This window comes from Chenopodium album, chromosome 2, assembly GCF_948465745.1.
Source record: "Chenopodium album chromosome 2, dcCheAlbu1.1, whole genome shotgun sequence".
NCBI classification, from domain to species: Eukaryota; Viridiplantae; Streptophyta; class Magnoliopsida; order Caryophyllales; family Amaranthaceae; genus Chenopodium; species Chenopodium album.
Genome location: NC_137835.1, coordinates 64,155,198 through 64,163,748, shown reverse-complemented (window position 1 = coordinate 64,163,748; position 8,551 = coordinate 64,155,198). Strand labels below are relative to the sequence as shown.

Sequence of the window (8,551 nt, the reverse complement as noted above, 5' to 3'; positions counted from 1 at the left end):
GGGCAAAAAAGGCCTATTCGTAACAGGCAGCGGGCGTTACGTATGCCACCGTTACGGATAGCTTGTGTTATTTGTAACGGGCAGTGTCCGTTACAAATAACCCGTTATTCGTAACGGACATTTCAAGTGCCCGAAATGAATAACGAATTATTTGTAACGGGAATATCAACTGCCCGTTACAAATTCCCGTTACAAATAAACCCGTTATTTGTAACGGACATGAAATTTGCCTGTTACAAATAGTGTGTACCCCAATTTTTTAAAAAAATCTAGCACATGTTGTGCTGGATTAGCTAACTTGCATAATAATTATAGCACAATTATCTATTAACTAATTGAGATAAATATAGTACTTCATATTTATACAATCAGCAAAAAAAATACATTTATTATCGCCTAACAACTAAAACTAAAAACCTTCTACTTCATTGATTCTTCTTAGTCCAAAGCTATTTAACTTTTCAATGATTTTCTCAACTTCTTATCGTATATTATATATATGCTTCCCAACTTCATACATCTTTGGGGCACTATGCATGAAGCAAGCGAATCTCATGATCCAGCTTTCTTCCGACACGCTGCATTAGTTCAAGCTCTTGCTGAAGGCCCCGTACTTGATCTACAACATCGAATAATATATTGGCCTCTTGAATCAATATAGAGCCAATCCACTGGACAGCTGATGCAACAATGGATTCTGCCACGGTTGGGAGCTTTGGTGTTTACCTTAGTTTTCCTGTTGATTTCACATAAATGATTCAATATTAAAGATAGTCAATTCTAACTTACAACTTTTAAGGTGCTCCTAATTATCAAACCTTTGTTAATTGCGGAGATTTCAGCTTTTGGATCATGCATAGCATTTTTCTTGATAATATTCATATTATTACCAATAAAAGAGGAGTAATAGATAGTTCCCTTATATTATGAGTTACTGGTTAGTACAGAGTTGTTACAAAGACTAAGACAAATAACATTAGAAATTTCATTAGACAGTTACCAAAACTACCATCCAATTGAAACAATAAGATAGTGCCATCAACTTTTGAGTGAAACCCCACAACCAGTGAATAATATACAATAAATGTAATCCCCCATATTTTTAAATAAATTATAAATAAAATTATATTTATTTATAATTTTTATTTGTATTTTTCCCCTAATTTAATTTCAAAAGTTTCAATTTTTAATTCGGGTCGAAAATTATTTTGGTACAAATTATTATATGTACCTTCATTTTATAATTCATGTCCAAACTATCAAAACCAACCTCACTTTACTTACTTAATTGGCGCATTAATTTTATGAGGCCCAATCTTACTACTTACCCTACACCACCCTCTCTCTCCTATAAATACCCCATAAATCTCCAAATTTTTCCCCACACTAAAAGGTTAGTAAACTCTCTTCTCTTGATTTTATTTCTTTATTTTCCCTTTATTTTTCTTTTTCCTTTATTTTTCTTCTTTTTTTCCTTTCTTTCTTTCTTTTTTTTTCTTTCTTTCTTTTCTTTTCCTCCTCCTTACGTGAGGAAGGCTGGCAGCCCTCCCTGCCGCCTGCTCGGACTGCCACCCCTGCCACCGAATTCCGACGCTGCCGCCGCCCATGCCCGTCAGGGAACCACCGTGGCCACCCTCACCTTCCTCCTCCTTATATTTTGTTCTATTGTCATGTTTATTATTAAATTGTTTGGGTTTTCTTTTTGGGAGTATAAAGATTATATTTTTAGTATCAAAATCATGTTTTTGATGTTTTAAACTAATAATTTCAGATTATAAGATTATAATTTTCAGATTTTATAATTTTAAAACCTAGGGTTTCAATTTATTTAAATTGGTATTTTAGGGTTCTTATGATCAATTAATTTGGGGCTTTTGTTCCTATTGCATTTCTAATGATTAATTAAGTATAAAAACATGTTTTAAGGGATGTTTTAAGTAGTTTTAATCAAATATATATTGCTGGAATTTTATTTAAAGTAGTAGTGTTGTGATTTTAATGAAAGGGGTTTGATTACCCATTAAAAGAGAGATTAATCAAGTGTTTTAAAATAATTTTCAGATTTTTATAAAGTTTTAAACTTTCTGTAATTTCCATGAAAAAGGTGTATTTTAAGGTTTTCACAAAGGAAATTTAAAGTACTATAAATAAACTTTTGATTTTAATTAAAGGGAAGGTTTAATGTTGTTTATTAATTAGATATTGAAGGTTTTAAAGTAAGTATTGCTATAAATTTGATTGATTGGGTATTGATTGAGATGTTATTGTTTGGTTTAGGAGAGGAGTTTATTGAAGGTGATTTGTAGATAGTAAATTGGCATACCAATTCGTTTATTCAAGGTACGTACGAGTTACAAAACCTTGCTTTTAGGTGCATATTTAAGGACGGATCGAGAACTTAGTATCATGTATTGGGATGACTGGGTTAAATTGTTTTGTTATACATTGTGAATTTTCGTATGACGTGCACTATTCTATATTGCAAGTATTGTTTATGCTCTAATTATGCAAGATGCGCTTAGAGGCAAACGTATGTGATTGGTGAAATGATTGATTTTATTACTCATTCATGATTATGAAAACATAATGAGTAAAGAAAGAATTTAAGTCTTATAAGACGAGGTTAAGGTTTTGGGGTGCCTTATGCACTCAAGATGTTTATACACCGAGGTAGTAAAGGAATAAATAATAAATGTTGCTTGTCACTAATAAATCAAGAATTGAAATTGGAAAATTGTTTTACTTGATTGAATTGATAATGGATTGATTGTATTGTTTGCATATGAGTCATCACCAAGTCTAAATTTGTAAATCACGTAAAGTGCAAGATGGATGAGCAATAAAACTCTTGATTGGTGCACATTTAGAGTAATGACAATAAAGGGTTGGGGTACACGGGGTATTAGCCGTGCACTTTTCTCGAGGTCGTATGATCTACGAGTCTCTTATTTCAAATACTTTTCAAAACTAGGAGTTGGATGAGATTTCATCCAACTACGGTCACGAAGTCGCGCCCGTGGTCGTTGGATGTTTATTGATGTTTCCGAAAGGAGGCATGGGGTTTTCTTTTATTGATGTTACAAATGGAGCATGGGTTGGACAACCTTGTCTATTGCTTAATCCAATGAAATAAATAAAATGAGTTAGCTACTATTAACTAGTGAAGTCTTAATAAAATTGATAATTGAGTCGTGTGTTGAGTCTATAATTTAATGATGCATGATGATTGATTATTAGTATGTACTCAGCTTTGCTGATTGCGTGCTTTTTTATGTGTCTTTCTTTGGTCATGACCTTCGCCTTTCAATGACCCTGTAATGATCCAATGTTTACACTTGTAATATTTGGGAGTAGACTCATCACAGGTGTTTGCATAGTTTTGACTTGCATCAAGGTGGTGGGATTTTTAGTGGAGAGTTGGTTATTGTTCGCAGTTTATTTCTTTTCATAAGTTTGAATTTATTTAAACTCTGGTTTTATTTATTTACTACTTTTGTAGGGTTTTAAATAAGGGCCTTAATGGTTCCAAGTTGTTAGATATAATTTGGTTTTGGTTATTGGTTTTGAAACTTATTTGTATTTGATTTAGTATTTCCGCTGCTAATTTCAGATATAGCCTTAACGTTTGAACACGTGGCGGTAGCACGCTAGTAATTCTCTTTGATTTTCTTCAGGTTATTCACAAGTTTAAATAGAGAATTACTAGGGCGTTACAGTAAACAATCATAAAAAGCAACAACCAAGCCATAAGGGTATATTATACAATGAACAACAAATGTGTGTTTTAATAAATTGTAAAATATAAAGAAAATTGATAGACATGGAAATTCAAGTAAGAAAACCAGTGTATAATAATATGAATACAACATATGTAACAGGAGACTTACGCAAGAGTTAAGAGTTTACAACTCACTATAATAGGCTGTTCTTTGATAGGAAGATGTGCTAGGTACGTAGAAGCTAACGAGCAGTGATGTGAGATAAGCACAACTGCACAAATCTACAACGGATAAGTATTCAACAAGTTCCTTCCCAAGATAATGATTTATCCTGTATGCAGAACAAGCAATAGGTCGGTCATTGAGTCACACTTGTGTTTTACTGTAAGAGAAGCACTAAAATCCAGTAAAAAACAATCATCTGAAAATCTGATCTTCATTCAAGTACTGCTTAAGTCCACTAGTCAAAGCGGCAGAGGACTCTGAGTCTCGACTAAAATGTTTCCCTACAATGACCCGGGTCCACCTATTTGCAGAGGATGTAGATATACTTGCACATCTCACCGCATCTATGAAGATGTTTGGTGGAATTGACAAATAGAAGAGTCGATTAGCAATCCCCCTAGCCTACATTATTGAAGGTATTGTGGTCTAAATAAAGGCTAAACATGTGATCTTCATGACAATAGTATAGACATTCTTGACAAGGTTCTTGCAGGCGGCTATTTAAAAACAAAAACAAAAAAAAAAAAATCTACACTATTACAAGTAAAATCTCTACAGAGACCTGCTAGCCATATGAAAATTTCAGGCTTTTACATGAGAAATCCAAATGTCAGTATTAGCACATCAATCCTTTTCATGTTTGGACACTACATTAACAATAAAATAGGTTCCATAAGTCATAAGATAATATTAGTACCATAGCATGAGATAAAAAACGAATCAACCACAATGTTTAGAATCTTAAGATATTCCAACCAGTGCTTGGTTTTTCTTTGCAGTTGTGCCAACGACATTCACAAAGCTGAAGTACATGAATCTAACCAGAATTGCTTACATGACTAAACATAGAATCCATGTCATTATCAGTAGATCACATCATGCAGTCCCTAACATTTGTCAGTGTACACAATTATGTCCCTAAATTATCTATAGTATACTACAAGCAAAAGCAAACATCAAGTATAAATTATGAAATAAATCATTTTGAAATTTAAATGATGCTCATATTTTTTTTAGCAAGTTAACTTTTTCAAAAATTAAGATACAATGTACCATCAAGGGCAGCAAATAAGTCATCGACGAGGACAGACAACTACTCAGTCTCATCAATCAGCATAACAAACAAGTATTTAAAAGCCATGCTTACATTTGGATACAAAACTCTTTGAAAACTCAGAAATGTAAGGAATTATATCACAACATAATCAGTGATACCTCATGTTGCCTGAGATTTTTGTCTAGCTCCACAAAGTTTTCTGTAGAATCATACTGACTAGATTGGTAGAAACATCTGTTCAGAAACTCCTCCATCTTTTCACCACAGTTCTCCCTGTCAATCGAAATTCAATTTATAACTACGGAGTAAAACTAAAACGAGCAATATGACCCCCTAACACTCATAAGTAGTATAAAACACTAGTGGAAAAAAGGTAACATAATTAGAAGAACAAATCAACATAAGATACTGATTTGCAACATTTCATATATAAAAATAGATCATTACCCTAACATGATAAACCATAAATTACAAATCAAGTAAAATGTACAAACTGTACAACAAAAACAACGATTTGAAACACAAAAACCAAGGTATTCTAGTTGATTTCAACTGTTTAAATTAATTAGTCAAGTAAAAATAGAGATAATGCATCAAAAATAGATCGAAATAAATAAAATTAAAAAAAAACTAAACACATAAAAAAAAACCCAGGTGATTTCAAATGTTTAAATCAACTAATCTGAGAAAAACAGAGAGAATGCAAAGCAGATTAATCGGAAAAATCAGATAAAATGGAAAACTAAAAAAAAAAGAATAAAAAAAAGGGAAAAGGGAGAAATTATAGTTGGGTAGACGACGTGGACCATGGCGGCTCACCGGCGGTGAGCAGAAGGTGAGTGGAGGCTCCAAATGCAGCAATGGAGGAGGAAACTAATAACAAATTAAAAAATTTAAATAACAATAAAAACAAATATTAGAAAATTCAAAGTATACAAAATTGACTCAAAATGAAAAAACAGCAAAAAAAAAAAACAACAATTAAAACAAACATTAGAAAATTCGGAGCATACAAAATTGACTCAAAATGAAAAATTAGCTAAAAAAACAATTATTCAAATGAAAATTTAACAACAAATACTAAAAAATTTAGATTATACAAATATTACTCAAAATGAAAATTCGGCCAAAAAATATAAATTGAAACGAAAATTAAACCACAAACATTAGAAAAATCATATGACACAAAAGCTAATTAAAATACAAAATAAGCAAAATAAAAATAGAAAGCCAATACCGTGGTTAGGATCATTAAGAACAAAGGCGATATCAATCGAAAGTTAAACTCTCTCCCATTCAGAAAGCATGTCATCGGACTTCGCCGGAAGAGTAGTCAACAAAGGCAACATTGACAATGACAATGAAAACAAAGTAGTTGGAAAATAGAAGCTGTGAAATTGGAGACAGCTCGCAATTAAAATTCGACATAAGGTAACTATTTTTTCTCTAAGATTGATGGAGGAGAGGAGAAAAGGACTGAGTTTGAAATTACAGAAAGAGGTGAATGACGGGGAGGAGAGGAGAGGAGAGAAAGAGGGAGTGAATGACGGTTAGGTGAAAGCCGTGAAACCCTAATAAAAATCTTAATGGGCTCCTCTAAAAGTTGGGCCAGGTTTGGGCATTTGTATCGGGCACATTATGCCTGTTACGTGTAATATAGTATTTGTAACAGGTAAAATAGTGTCCGTTACGAATACTTATTTATTTGTAACGGGTACTAATTTGTCTGTTACAAATACGTATTCGTAACGGACACTATTTCGCCAGTTACAAATAAATAAGTATTCGTAACAGACATTATTTTGCCCGTTACGAATATCTTAATTGTAACGGGCAAAGCTTTGCCGGTTACAAATAGCCTGTTACAAATGAGATTTTTTCCACTAGTGGTTCCAAAATTCAAATAGTAAAATAAGTTACTAAAATGCCCTTTTTAGAATATAATAATAAATTAATTAGTTAGAAAATACATTTAAAAAATACGGCGTATTTTAGTCTACCCCTTAAAAGAAGTTTCGTCCCAAAATTTAGCTAAAAGTGATAAAAAATTTATTTTAAATTATTGGTTCGTGTACATCCAAACTCGACTCTGGGCTCCAAGTAGCTTAAGAAAGACTCTAAAATGACTTGAAAAGCAAATGCGCGAAACTATGTCGCCCTCTACCACCTCTAAAAGGAGTTACGTCCCCGTAACTCAACTAACACATTAACTCCTTTAATTAATTATATTAAAAATTTATCAATAATCATCAAGCAAATGGTAGACACCTACTTTTTGCCTCTTGCCTGAAAGGAAGTGCGATGATGTAGCAAAAATCCGTTCTTCATGTTAGATCAAAGTTGAAATGTTTATGAACTATGAAATGAATTATGAAGTAAGTTCAAACTCATATTTGAGACCAATTTATCTTAGATCCTTCTCCGATTACTAATTAGGCCTAAAACATGTTCATACATGTTTAGACTTGATTAATAACGGACCAAAATGCGTCCAATGCAATGATTGGATCCAATGGAACCTAAATTGTTGAAAAACCGAGCCAAGCAGATGTACCAAACATAAAATTCCCATTCAACTCCTATACATATGGATAGCCCTTTCAAAGAGATTTCCAACGGTATATTATAAGCCGAATTCCAAGCCAAAACGAAGAAGTTATGATCAAAACACTAAACCGGGCCCTAAAACCGACACCATTGCACTCCAACGGCCATAACTTTTCATACATAAAATATTTTAACCTAATTCTAATTTTGTTGGAAATTATACATTCATATATTTCCAATGATATCTCACACGCCTTAATCTAACTCTGTAATCAAAAGTTATGGAAGTTTGAAAAACACGTTTTCGTATAAGGCAAACGCAAACCAGCGCAACTCAATCAGTTGCGCGCGCCTTGTGCGCGCGACTCATTGAGATGCGCGCGGCACCCAACACGACTCTGAGAGTTGCACGCGCCACGTGATGGCGCGGCTCTAAAACCCTTAACCTAGATCCCTACGCCTATAAATTGGGGTCTTCGTTCAGCATTACGGGGACCGAAAAATTCAGAATTAAATCCCTGGTATTCTCAAAACCCTAATCTCTCAACTTCTCTTACTATCATACTACCTTTTTCTTCTCTATTCCCAAATACTTTCAAACCCTAATTGATTCCATTGAGGTCCTTGGAGGTACAATGAAGAAATAAAGTCCACAAACATATGAAAACGTAGATTTAACATAAAAGAAGAACGGTTAGTTTCCTGAACATATAGATAAATAACTTTTCTTTTATTGTTTAAATAACTTTAATTGATTAATTAGTGTTGTTTGATCATTTTAAACATACTATTAATTAATTAATTAATTAACATAGTACTTTTTCGTTAATCAAGACTAGAATTTGAATAATTAATTGTTGTTTTATCACTTAAGACAGGGCAAATCTTGTTTATTTATCACGAATATTATTAAATAAGAATAACGAATTTTGCAATGTAATTCCTAAGTGATTAATGTTTGTAAATAAAATCAACTAACTTAATCTTTAGGTATCACGTTCCA

At 32.8% G+C, this 8,551-nt stretch overlaps 1 long non-coding RNA gene across 2 annotated transcripts; it reads right to left on the bottom strand.

Annotated features, from left to right (window-relative positions):
* Positions 1–309: 309 nt before the first annotated feature.
* On the bottom strand, positions 310–6,551 carry LOC145586376 (uncharacterized). 2 transcript variants are annotated; one of them, XR_014100932.1, is made up of 4 exons: positions 6,239–6,551; positions 5,821–5,874; positions 5,160–5,274; positions 310–736 (listed from the first exon to the last, which is right to left on the bottom strand). It is a non-coding gene; the product is annotated as an uncharacterized LOC145586376 (long non-coding RNA). The 2 variants fall into 2 exon arrangements; XR_014100931.1 differs by lacking the exon at positions 6,239–6,551 and having other exon boundaries at positions 5,821–6,214.
* Between the last annotated feature and the right edge of the window lie 2,000 nt (positions 6,552–8,551).